Here is an 11,854-nt window from a genome sequence, read left to right on the forward strand (position 1 = left end):
GAGCCTTGCTCGCGCCGCCCGCCGCCGCCCTCCCTCCCGCGCGCGCTGCTCGCCTCCCGGCGCGGTGAGTGAGGGGCTGCGGGGCTTCGATTTCCTCGGGCTGGGGCAAAGTTCTCGGGGAGAGGGGGGTGGAACGGAGGGCGGCTGGGGAAGGGCGTGCGAGCCGAGGGGCCAGAGCCGGGGGCAGTGCGGGAGGGCAGCCGCGGAGAGCGGGGGGCCGCACGGGGCTGGGCAGGGCCTCCCTCCCTCCCTCCGGCCGAGGTTGCCCGCCAGTCCTGCGCGCTGCGCTCACCTGCGCCTCCCGGAGCTCTGCCGGCCCGCACCACCAGGGAAGGTCGTGGTCCCTGGGGCGCGGGGGGCGCAGACGTGCTACGGGTGGGACTCAGGGAGGGAAGACCGTACTCGACCTTGGACCGGGGAGGTCACTTTCCCTGCCCCGGGACCTCGCCTTCCAGGCGCCTCTTCCCAAAGCAGTGATCCCTTCTTCCTGCTTCTTGTGTGCGTCCCGCCTGCCCGCGGGAGCTCGGGGCGCTGCCTCTTCGGCTTCGGGAGCAGCATCCCGTCCTGGGATGGCTGCTGCGGGCAGGGAGGGAGGATGAGTTCACAGCTGTGGAACAGGTCGCTCTGGAGACGGAGTGCCAAAGCCTGTCATTTATCGCCTGAGTGTCGGTGGGAAGTGGGCCTTTCCTTCTTATCAGCCTTCGCTGATTCCAATTTACCGGATGCGGAGGACCGCCTTTTGGGACAACCTGGGGAACTCGGGGGCGGGAGAGGTAGGGTTCGCTGGGCACCCAGGTCCGGACGCAGTCGGCATACAAGCCCCATATCCACGGGGAATGCTTTTAGCGATCGGCGATTGTCTATTGAGTCCCCTCCTGTCCCTAAAACAGCCCCCTTCAAAAGCCTTTTCATTCAGCCCTGAGCTCCCAGGTGATCCTTTATTTCACATCTCTCCTGCTTTGAGTTTCTTGCATAAAAGCCATCCTCTGTTTAGTGAGTGCCGCCACTTTCGTACTCCCTGCTTGCTTATTCTCCTAATTTGTATCTTATCCTCAGGCAGAAATTATTCTCCCCCTCCCCCCCAAGGTCATCGAAGACTAGTTTAAAAAAATCCCTGCTCCCTATCCCATAGCAAATGTTTATCCAGTGCTCGGGTCCCTGGCGCTAAATACTTGATGCTGTCACCCTTCCACAAACCTGTTAAGTAGATACTGTTTCCAGTTCAGGGTTTGGCCTCCAGCCAGTCAGGAGCTCCTGGCTGCTAGTCTGATGAGCCCAGGAGTTCTCTTCGCTTTTAGTTTTTAGTTTCACTGTGCAGGTTCAAGCATCAGGGTCCAGACTCTCAATCTTTTGTCCATTTTTCTTGTTTGTCTTACTGTAATAGCTAAAACTGGTGTCATGGTCTCTTGATCCCTCTTCTTGTTTCTCTGCTACTGGGTGCGAACGACAGCGGGCCCTGCGCATGTGAAGTTTTAACTCTAGGCTGAGCCACATGCTCAACCCTCTCTTTAAAAGAGAGATAAGTAGATTGATTGACAGGTTGATTTCACGTAACTTAGTTTTCAAGTCTACTTAACTTCGACTCAAACTTCGTGGCCCCGTGTCTTTATTTTAGTCTGATATCTGTGAGGACACATTCTAATACTCCCTTTATGTGCTCCGTGTCTTCCCAAAGCTTCTGTAGAAAACGATTTCCGACACAACCTGGTCACCAAGGCGTCTGTCTCCTGCTACTACCCCAGTCCCAAGCATGGAATCTTTTTTCCAGTTTTCCTGTGATCTCCTCTTGCCTTCATCATTCTCAGCCTGCTCCCCACCCCATCTACTCTTCACCAGCCCCCCTCTTCCTGCTGTGCACACACAGTGGTCGCTTGTCATACAGTTCTTCTCTCTTATTGGTTTTGAACTAAGGTCTCACGTTTTCCAGGCTGGCCTGAAACTCACTAAGTAGCAGAGGATGACCTTGAACTTCGGATCCTCCTGCCCCTACCTCTAAATTGCTGTGATTGTGTAGGAATGTGTCAACACTGCCAGTATAATAAGTCCGTGTTGGAGAGGGAACCCAGGGCTTTATGCAAGCTAGATCAGCATTCTACTAACTGGGCCACAGTCCGCAGTCAATACGCATTTCAACTCTTGCTTGTCTTCTTTTGTGAGTGTGTTTGCTTTCTGTGAGGAGATCCCTAGCAACTTAAGACATTCCATTGTCAGACCTATGTCTAGCAGTTGCTTAATAGATGTTTGTAGAATACAATGAACTAAGGTAGCACTGGTACAGTAGCCTCGGTGATAGTAGAAATTAAGCCAGTCTTACAGGGCACTCATAATTCTGCCTTGGTAAGCGTGTATTGCCACACTGAGATACCCAGTCATCCTCACTGATCACAGCATCTCCTGGTGTGATGTAGGAGCCAATCATATGGGGACAATGATTTCAAAACAAAATGGGAAGCAACAGTAAGCTTTCTTAAAATAATCTTTTTTTAAATTGGAAATACAGCACATGCATAAAAGCACACCAAACATCAGTGAGCAGGTGAGCAGGGGCTATATTTAGAAGTAGAAGGTCTTATTCTGTCAGAACACAGGAGACTGCAGTCAGGACAAACAGGAATCTTTTCACAAGACATATGGGTCTGAACGAATCTGGAGAGGCCAGGCCAACAAAGGATTGGGTGTGTTGAGGTGAGGAGAAAAGACTGAAAGGTACCCCCAAAGCCATGGCACCTTGAGATGAGAATGGTGACACCCGGAGACAAGGGGAAAGTTCAAGAAGTAGGATTTTTTCCCTCATTCAATTGTTGACTTTCTACACTGTACCTCTTGTGCCAACATCCATTTTAAGATAGAGAAGGACGATGCTATTTAGGGCCACTGTAAATATGCTAGCAGATCAAATTGAGAAACAGCCTGGAATTTAATGATTCATATCATATGCTATGGAATGTACCATAAGCTGATCTTTAGAGGGGAGCATTTCTTACACGTGTTTATGTGACTCGTTCAGGGTGGAGTACTTCAAACTTATTGAAAAGTTAAAAACGTCTACAAATTTGGCAGATAAAAGGCAGATCGTCTAGAGACAGCAACGGTGACACACACCTGTATGCCCAGCTTTTGGTAGGTGGAGGCAGGTGAATCAGAAGCTCAATATTATCTTTAGCATCACAATGAGCTGGAGTTCGGCCTGGGCTACATGGGACCCTGTTCAAGAAAACAGTTTTTTTGGGGGGGAACGTTTAGAGAAATGAAATTTCCAACTCTTTCTCATAACTGATACAGACTGATTAAAAGCACGTGTTAACTAACACACTGGCCTATGGGAAGTAGCCTTTTTAGAAATGGTAGGAGGAGGTGTACCGCCACATACAGGGCTTGAGTATTATGGGAATGATAGGGTTCCACAAAGAACACCAGATGCCCGTGAGGGTTTTGAAAGGGGAACACAGATTGAGGGGTACACTGGTTGAGGGAATGTAAAAGCTGGTATACGGGAAGTCAGTCTAGAGGTCCTTAAAAATTCTAAAAAAAAAAAATACTAGCATATGATCCAGCTATACCATTCCTGGGCATGTAACTGAAATTCCAAATCAGCATCCACAGAGATGCTTCCATATAGACATGTTTATGATCATCATGGTAGGCCATGAGGAGGGCAGGAAGGGAGCCGAAAGAGAGGGTAAGGAAATACATGTGACACGAAAGCAGAAGGGGAGCGGGGAGAGAAGAAGCAAGATTGAAGATGGGCGCACACGGCTTCCACGTGTGTTGTGGGGATTCAAACTCAGGTCCTCACACTGCACTGCAAGTGTTTTCTTTACCCACCAAGCATCTCCCTAGCACTTGTATGATAAACTAAAGTGGGAAGGTAGAGGTGCACGCCTTTAATCCCAGCACTTGGGAAGCCGAGGCAGGCGGATCTCCGTGAGTTCAAGGCCAGCCTGGTCTACAAAGCGAGTTCAAGGACAGGCTCTGAAGCTACAGAAAAACCCTGTCTCGAAAAACAAAAACCAATCCCCCCCACAAAAAAAATAGTACAACAACATGGTCAGAAATAACACAACACAGACTTGTTCCTTTTAATGTAAGGCACAATGCCAAACCTGGTCAAAGCTGTGGTGTTTCACAAGTTATGGACTGAGAAAACATTTGCCTTCCTGTCAGACAGAGTGGCTGGCCAGGTGTAGAAGCCTGCCCAGGGTGGTGTGGGTTAGTGGGACAGTATAGTAAACTGCTGTCGCACACAGATGGGGTAGGGCAGGGCAAACGGAGACCGACTGATAGCTCTCGGGATTGCAGAGAAGAGGAGTTGGGCAATGGAGAAATGGGTGGTGTATGGGACGTGAGATCCAGGGAAAGAAAATGCAGTTCTAAGAACTGGAAAGTGTGTGTGTGTGTGTGTGTGTGTGTGTGTGTGTGTGTGTGTGTGTGTGTGTGTGTTGTTGTTGTTGTTCATGCTTGTAAACCAGAGGCTGATATGGGTTGTCTTTCTCAGTGTTATCCACTGGGAATACTTTTGCATAGCTACAAAAGAAGGCCTGAGAAGAGGTTGTCTAGGCCAGCAGGGGCAAGGTTTACTGAAACCTCATTTTGACCTACTGAATATTCTTTTATTTTATCCTATAGTTGGGGGTGGTGGTGGGGTGGTTCTGGAAGCAGGTAAGGGGAAGGACCTGTGAAGACTGTGTTTATAACTCAGCCATCTGGCGTTTGACACTTTGGCATTGTGAACCGCTCCTATTCAGGTTCTGTCTCATTTCCTATCTGATTTGGACAGGGCAACTGTCTTCATTGTTTATATTCCCTGCCTGGCTAACATTCAGCTTGCGTATAGATTTCGGCATAGAAAATGGAGAGTATGAGCATCCTTTGTACTTCGGTGCCTACAGGATGCTCAAATTTAAATTTAAATTAGAAACGCGTCTAAATTAGAAATCCCTATAGACAATTACGAGGTGCAAATTTTGGTCGTTTTTCAGGCATTGGTTTTAGCTGCAGAGAAACACTTCATGTTCGTTCTCTCACAAGCCTTCTTAAGCCAGCAAGGTCTACACAGGGTCCTCGTGTTGCCCACGGGCACAGCAGGAGGAGAGCAGGAAGGTTGCGGTGACATTAGGAGAAGCTTGCAGCAAGGGTTTGAACCCAAGTCCATCTACACATTCAATTCTTCCCACGCTGCACAGCAGCTCTGCTGCGTTGATATAGGAAGCGATGTGGGAGGATGATACTATCATTTTGACAAGGAGTAGGGCGATCCTAAAAATAATGCAGGGTAGACTTTCAGGTCAATGGCAGGAAGGCATGACCCAGCAACAGAGCGGCTTCAGTAGCTCAGAACGTTCTTCAGTTCCCTTTTCTTCCCATCTCAAATGCCATTGTAATTTGCTTGGTGCTTTTAGAATTAAACGACGTGATAAGCACAGATCGGAAAAGAAAGGGTGCTTGTTCCTTAAGCATGACTTCCCTTTGGCTTATCCGGGTCTTCTCTGTCCCTCTTCTTACCCATTTTCTTGTGTGTTTTTTGAATAGACAATGGAGGCCAGGGTCTTGTGGCCCCAAAAGATTTAGGTCTGAAAGATTTACTACTGCCCCTAGTGTTCACTATGTATTCAAATCCTGCGGCTTATTATCCGGTTAGCACACGAGGTTGGCATCGCCCTTCACCCTCTTACCCGAAACTCTAGCAGGTGCGGCGGTAACCTGAGGGAAGGCAACCAGAGTGACTGATGTTCCTAGGAATCTGGAGTCCAAGTGCTGAGTTTTCAAAAGCTTGGGGTGCGCATGTACAGAGTGTTTTAAACCAAGGTGCAAGAGCCAATGTTTACTTTCAAAGGAAAAAATATGAGGGATGGGTAAACCATTTAACATTAAATATAGTTAGTGTTTTTTACTTTTTAATGTTAGGTTGCTCATGTCCAATTGTCATTCCTATAGGTAAAAAAATGGTTGGATGTTGCCAACTTGCCTGTGGTCTTCCCCTCAGAAAAACAAAGCAGTTTATTGAGACTCTAACATGTTAATCTGATCGGACTACAGGACCTCCTTTCACAGACTGGGCAGTGCCCGAGACTCAGGAACACTCTCCCAGTAACATGTACCGGTCTGGCTGCTGGACTGTTTGCTCAACAGAAGTATATATTTATTGTAAACCCTTTGGTTCCAGATACACTTGTGGTTGCGATGGATAATATAAGTGAGTGTGTGCAACGGATAGAGCTTAAGTTCAGCAGGAAAGAGTATTATTGTTTTGGCGAAAGGCAAATTGAATTCTTTGGAAAATCCCCACAAAAGTGAGCGCCTAAAAACGTGGTCAGGAAAACCGTAAGAGATCAGAAAGGAAAACTGTAGAGGAAACAACAAACAAAAGGACTTGAGAGCTAATATCCTGTGCTTGCCTTACGAGCATTGTGTTGTTCTAGCATTTTGGTTCTACTTAGAAAATGAAAACTGGAAATTGGAGAAAGCAAAGTCTGGGTATGACTTATACCAGAAAAATGTTACTCAGCAACTCATCCTGAAGGAAGGTCTTGGGGATGTTTTAAAAGAAAATAGGGAAGTTGTACAAATGTATATAGTTTATGGTCAGGAAAATATTTATGTTATAATAAAAGTTGTAAAGTAGTCACCCTGACAACAGCAACAACAGCCATAATAATAATAATAATAATAAATTAATAATGAACAATAATAATAGTTGGGCAGAAGCAGTTGAACTGCTGCTTTCTGTAGTTATTCATGCCACACTGTAGGAAGTGGTAAGAACTGTCGACTCTGGAGCTGCTCCATCCGCTTGCCTGCAGCAGTAAAGACAAGGGAACCTTGCCATTGGAATCCACCAGCGCATGTGCAATCTTCGCTCACAGCTTCCCATCTTGATGGTATACAATCAGCTTGTACTTCTTATTCTTAATCGGCCTTTTGGCATCCATATGGCATTTAAATCCACTTTTAATAATGCGAGCCAATACGTAGAACTTTGGGCTGTGTTCTATCTGCCATAAGTCACCTACAGGAGCATGGAGAGCAGAAACACAGTCTCGATGACCTGATAAAGGGCATCACAGCTGTGTGTCACCTGATAATTGCCAAGTGCTACTATTGTGATAAGTTGAAAGGGTAAGATATCACTTCTTCTAGTTCCAGATAATATGGAAGGAAGCACAGCCACTTTTCCTAAGGCTTTAAGAGGTTAGTGAACAAAATCCAAGTTATAAAATAAGAATAAAAAAGTACATATTACAATAACACTTACTGAGCACCGACTCTGTCAGGCTCCCAAGGCCACAGGTCTAGTTAGCTGGGAGAAGAGTCTCTTTCTTCAGGGTGGAGCCCAAGTGCTTTTCTAACTTATGGTCCGTTTTCTCCGTGACGCTGACTCCGAGTGTGCCCTTACACTGAATTATCTTTGGTGTTGTTCTTAAATTTCCCAACTCCACTCCACAGGTGACATTTCTTACTCCTACAGACTTTCCTGTGGAATGTGGACGAGGCGGGGCTATGCTTCCCTCCATTGTCGCTAAGGTGGAGCGGTGACTACTGAGTCTGAGGCTCCCATGAATCACAGCTGGACGTGTTAAAGGAAAATGTGCAGCTTTGGGATCTAGTGCAAGCCAGGGGCCTTCTCTTCCTCTCACAGTGCTCTTCCTTTCCACAACCTCTGACCTTAGTGCTTGAGGTTGTCCCTTTGAGTGACTGTCCGAGTGTCTTGTTGGAGGTCATATTTGTGAGATTGGTAGGAGTGAGGCTTAATAGTGTTAGCTACTGTGTGTTCCCTAAAAATATCTGTTCAACTTCAACACTGATTTCACCTCATTTTATCAGCTGACAGGAAGAACAAGGGGGAGTTGTCGACTAACTCATCCACAACAGGCAAAGGCACGTCACAGCTGTCGGGTTTTTTGTTATTGTTGTTGTTGTATCATTTTGTTTTGAAGACAGGGTCTCATGTAACCCAGACTATCCTCAAAATCTCCGTGTAGTCAAAGATGGCTTGGAACCTTGGCTTGTGCCTCCGCAGCCTGTTAAATGCTGCTTTATACATGGTGAATAGGTGCTCTACCTGCTGAGCTACACCTCCAGTCCTAATCTGTGCCCTTAATCCTAGAAACTAAGAGTCTAGGACTCCAAGAAATTTAAAGGATTTTCCCCAAGGTCTCCTGAGTGGTGGGTGGCCGACCGTGGTCTAGAATAAAAATACTCTGAAAACTATATATTCTATCACTTACTACATATACCTGAGCGTCTGTTTTCTGATATCTAGAAAACAAATGTTGGGGGCTATATCTCATAATTTATGGATAGGAAGATTATAGTTTGCTTATCACTGCATAATTCACGTTCTATTTTCTTTAAAAAAGCAGTATCTATAATCACACCATGACCCCAGCATAGAAGGAAGGTCAATTTAGGTCATGTGCTAGTGATCGCTGGAGCAGTAAATGGGCGCTCATGTTGAGGAAGGTGCTGCTATTCAAATGATTGGGGTGCTGGTTGTTTTAAGCAGAAACTGTAAGGTACTATTTCCCAGCCACCCCAACCATGGGAAACTGAGATTTGTAAGTAGGTCCTATAAAGAGAACTTGACTTGTTTTAGATGATATCCTTCATCAGATTCACTGAAGATGCAAAGACGTTCTTCAAATGAGTAGCGGTTCTTGGAAATTTACATAGGGCATTGATGAAGTGATAATTCTCTTACGGGTGTCAACAAAGGTGAACTCTTTGAAAGAATTTCTCCAAATGCCTCAAGACTGGGTTAATTAGCTCCAAAACTCTAGCAGTAAGTACTGTAGAGTCTCCCAAATTTGATGTTGGTCAGTAGATAGCTTTGGAGGGCCCAGAGACACACTAGAACACACAGGATTTGTACATAATGTGATCTCTGAGACGGTGTCCAGCAATACCCCACGCTGTTGATTTAAGAGAGTCAGGAAATAATATATGTAAAATATTAAGTAAAACCTACGTGACTGTGAAAGGATTAGCTTTAATGTTAGTGTTGCAATCAGGCATTTGTAAGCCACCTACATCAACCTTATCCATGTCAAGGACTGCCAGTCTTGCATCATGATAGTTGTGTGTGTGCGTGCGCATGCGTGTGCAGGTGCATGTGTGTATGAGACAGAGAGAGAGAGAGAGAGAGAGAGAGAGAGTTCTTATTTACTCATTCATTGCAGAGGGGGATTTAATTTTAAAATTCTGCTTACCAGTTAACAAATGTCTTCATGACATTTTTATACATACTTTGTTTTGGTGATTTCCCATCTTTTCCTCAACTCCATCTCACCGTTTTCATCTCCAACCAGACCCTTCCACTCTAGGTATGATTTGAAGGTGGATTCCACCCCCCCCATCACCCTAATTCACTAAGAAAAAAATTTTTACTTAAAAATAGTTTGGATTTTTTTCCTTTTGAGGGGAGATAGGATCTTGTACGTATCCTCAGTTGACCTCAAACCCTAAGTCTCTGCTCCTCAGATTTTGGTGGATTGCAGGCCTGAGTCACCAAACCTGACTAATGCTTCTACTCTTGAAACATTACTTTCATATTGACTTGTTATATGCAAGTTGCTGGGCATGTGAAAACCTAGAGGCAGCCACGAGTTCTCATTATCTTGTTTCCACGTTCAAATTAGCAGCATTCATGTTAGCTCTGTCCACAAATTATATGCTGGATCCACCCGTTGCAATAAGTTATAAATCCTACTGCCTTCTCTGCCAAGAAACAAAATTAATTTTTAAAAGCCTAAGTGAGATCATGTGGCTGTGGTGCTTAAAAGCTTATGACATGAGTTTTGGTTTCTCAAGACAGTTCTGGAGATAGATGGCGGTGATGATGGCAGGGCAAACCAGCACGAAGGAATTCAGTACTTGTGCATTTAAGGACGGTGAAGATGGTGAATTTTAGTTATATGTCTATATTTAAAGAAGTGAAAAAAAATCCACACTTTAAACTAACAGCCTCTGATGCTTTCCTCTGGCACATAGACAGAAAGCTAAGCCCCTCCCTACTGTGGGAAGACCCCACCTCCCCATCTCTGTGACATCACACATCACTCTCCTTACTGCGGGAAGACCCCACCTCCCGTCTCAGTAGCAGCAAGCTTTACTCTCCCTGTATTCTCTCTGTACTCTGCCTCCGCTCTCCTGACAGGGTTCATTCCTGCCACCCTGGCTTGTGTCTTTGTCCTTGTCTCCCGCCAGACCGCTCAGCCCCCATAACTCTCCAGTCCCTCCATCTGACTACCCTCATCTCTTGTGGACCTCTGTCCTCCGTACCCTGTCACATTACAAACGTGATTCCCTTCCTTCCTAACTTTCGCCTCTGTGGCTCTTATTTATGTGTGTATTTATCTTTGCTTGTCTTCCCACAAGACCGTAAGTTCCTTGAAAATGGGAACTTAATCTAATCCCAGTGTCAAGAAGGATGCTTGGCACATAGCAGTTATCAAATTTGTTAAATCAAAGAGTAGAGAGAAGTCCCTTCCTCCGTGACCCTTACAGTTTTGGGGAGTCTTGGCAGCCTTGGGTTGAGCGTATTGGCAAGGACGGCAAGGCCTCTCAGCGGTGCCTCATAGAAAATGACAACCAACTCTGCTCAAAGGGAAGAGCTACACGGAGATGGAGAAGACACTCTTGGGGACAAAGAGACGGGCAGCCTAGTCCTAGCAATGTGCTACTGGCTCAGCAAGAAACTCCTTCTCAAAAGATAGAGTGGAGAGTGGTCAAGGATGATTTCTGATGTTGATCTCCCTTCCCCCGACACACGCGCGCGTGTGTGCGCATGCGCGCGCGCGCACAAACACACACACACACACACACACACACACACACACACACACATACAAATGTACCTGTACCTATACAAGCACGAGTACATATACTACGCATGCACTAAAAATATGGTTACATACACGCTAGCTGTTTTTCCTGACTCAAGGATGATAGAGGGAAATTTCCCCTCCCCCATCTCTCTACTGATCCAAAATAAACATGGGAGAGGATAAAAATATAGCCATATATTAGTAGTCAACCATGATGCTGCCAAAGCCAAGCTTCAGATGCACCTCGTGTTAGATATCGAGTAACACATTCCCAGAAACACCTGGCTCCTCGGCACCATCTGCTCCCAGAGGGCCCATTATATGCACTCAGTTGGATACATCAATAAGGCTGCCTTGCCAGTCCAAGACTACAGTCTCAGCAGCCTTCCCTAAGCCTAGGTCCATCCTTTCCAGCATAGCTGGGTGTCTCAGTTAGGGTTTCTATTGCCATGATGAACTACCATGACCAAAAGATGAGTTGGGGAGGAAGGGGTTTATTTGGCTCTCACTTGCATATTGCTGTTCATCAGCAAAGGAAGTCAGGACAGGAACTTAAGCAGGGAAGGATCCTGGAGAACAGATGCAGAAGTCACGGAGGGGTGCTGCATACTGGCTTGCTCCACATGGCTTGTTCAACCTGCCTGTTAACAGAATCGAGAACCACCAGCCCGGGGATGGCGCCATGCACAATGAGCTGGATCTTCCCCCATCAATCACTAATTTAATAAATGCTCTACAGCTGGCTGTCATGGGACATTGTCTCAGTAATAGTTCCCTCCTTTCAGATGACTCTAGTTTGTGTGCCAAGCTGATATGAGATTGGCCAGCACACAAACTAGAGTGTAGGGGATGGCTACAACTCTCTGCTTCTCACAGATAATTTCGTAAACCTCTCGGCTCATGTTTTCATAAATATATTTCCTAGTGAGTATTTAAAAAAGCCAGATTTATGATATGTGTTTTTCTATAATTCTAATGAAAACAAATCTGTACTTCCAGGTAATCAGTAAAATCAGATTATTTCCTGAATA

The 11,854-nt window shown here is 45.8% G+C and overlaps 1 protein-coding gene across 2 annotated transcripts in view; it reads left to right on the forward strand.

Moving 5' to 3' along the window:
- Positions 1-20: 20 nt before the first annotated feature.
- Positions 21-11,854, forward strand: part of Elovl7 (ELOVL fatty acid elongase 7) — a 72,021-nt gene continuing 60,187 nt past the window's right edge. The window contains exon 1 of one of the 2 annotated variants that reach the window (XM_005356773.3): positions 21-64. The gene's annotated coding sequence lies outside the window, so the exon portion shown is untranslated. Of the gene's footprint in view, positions 65-8,708; positions 8,780-11,854 lie in introns of those variants that run through there. The other variant, XM_026783798.1, reaches the window with a different exon arrangement.

Source organism: Microtus ochrogaster, chromosome 19 (genome assembly GCF_000317375.1).
Source record: "Microtus ochrogaster isolate Prairie Vole_2 chromosome 19, MicOch1.0, whole genome shotgun sequence".
Taxonomy (NCBI): Eukaryota; Metazoa; Chordata; class Mammalia; order Rodentia; family Cricetidae; genus Microtus; species Microtus ochrogaster.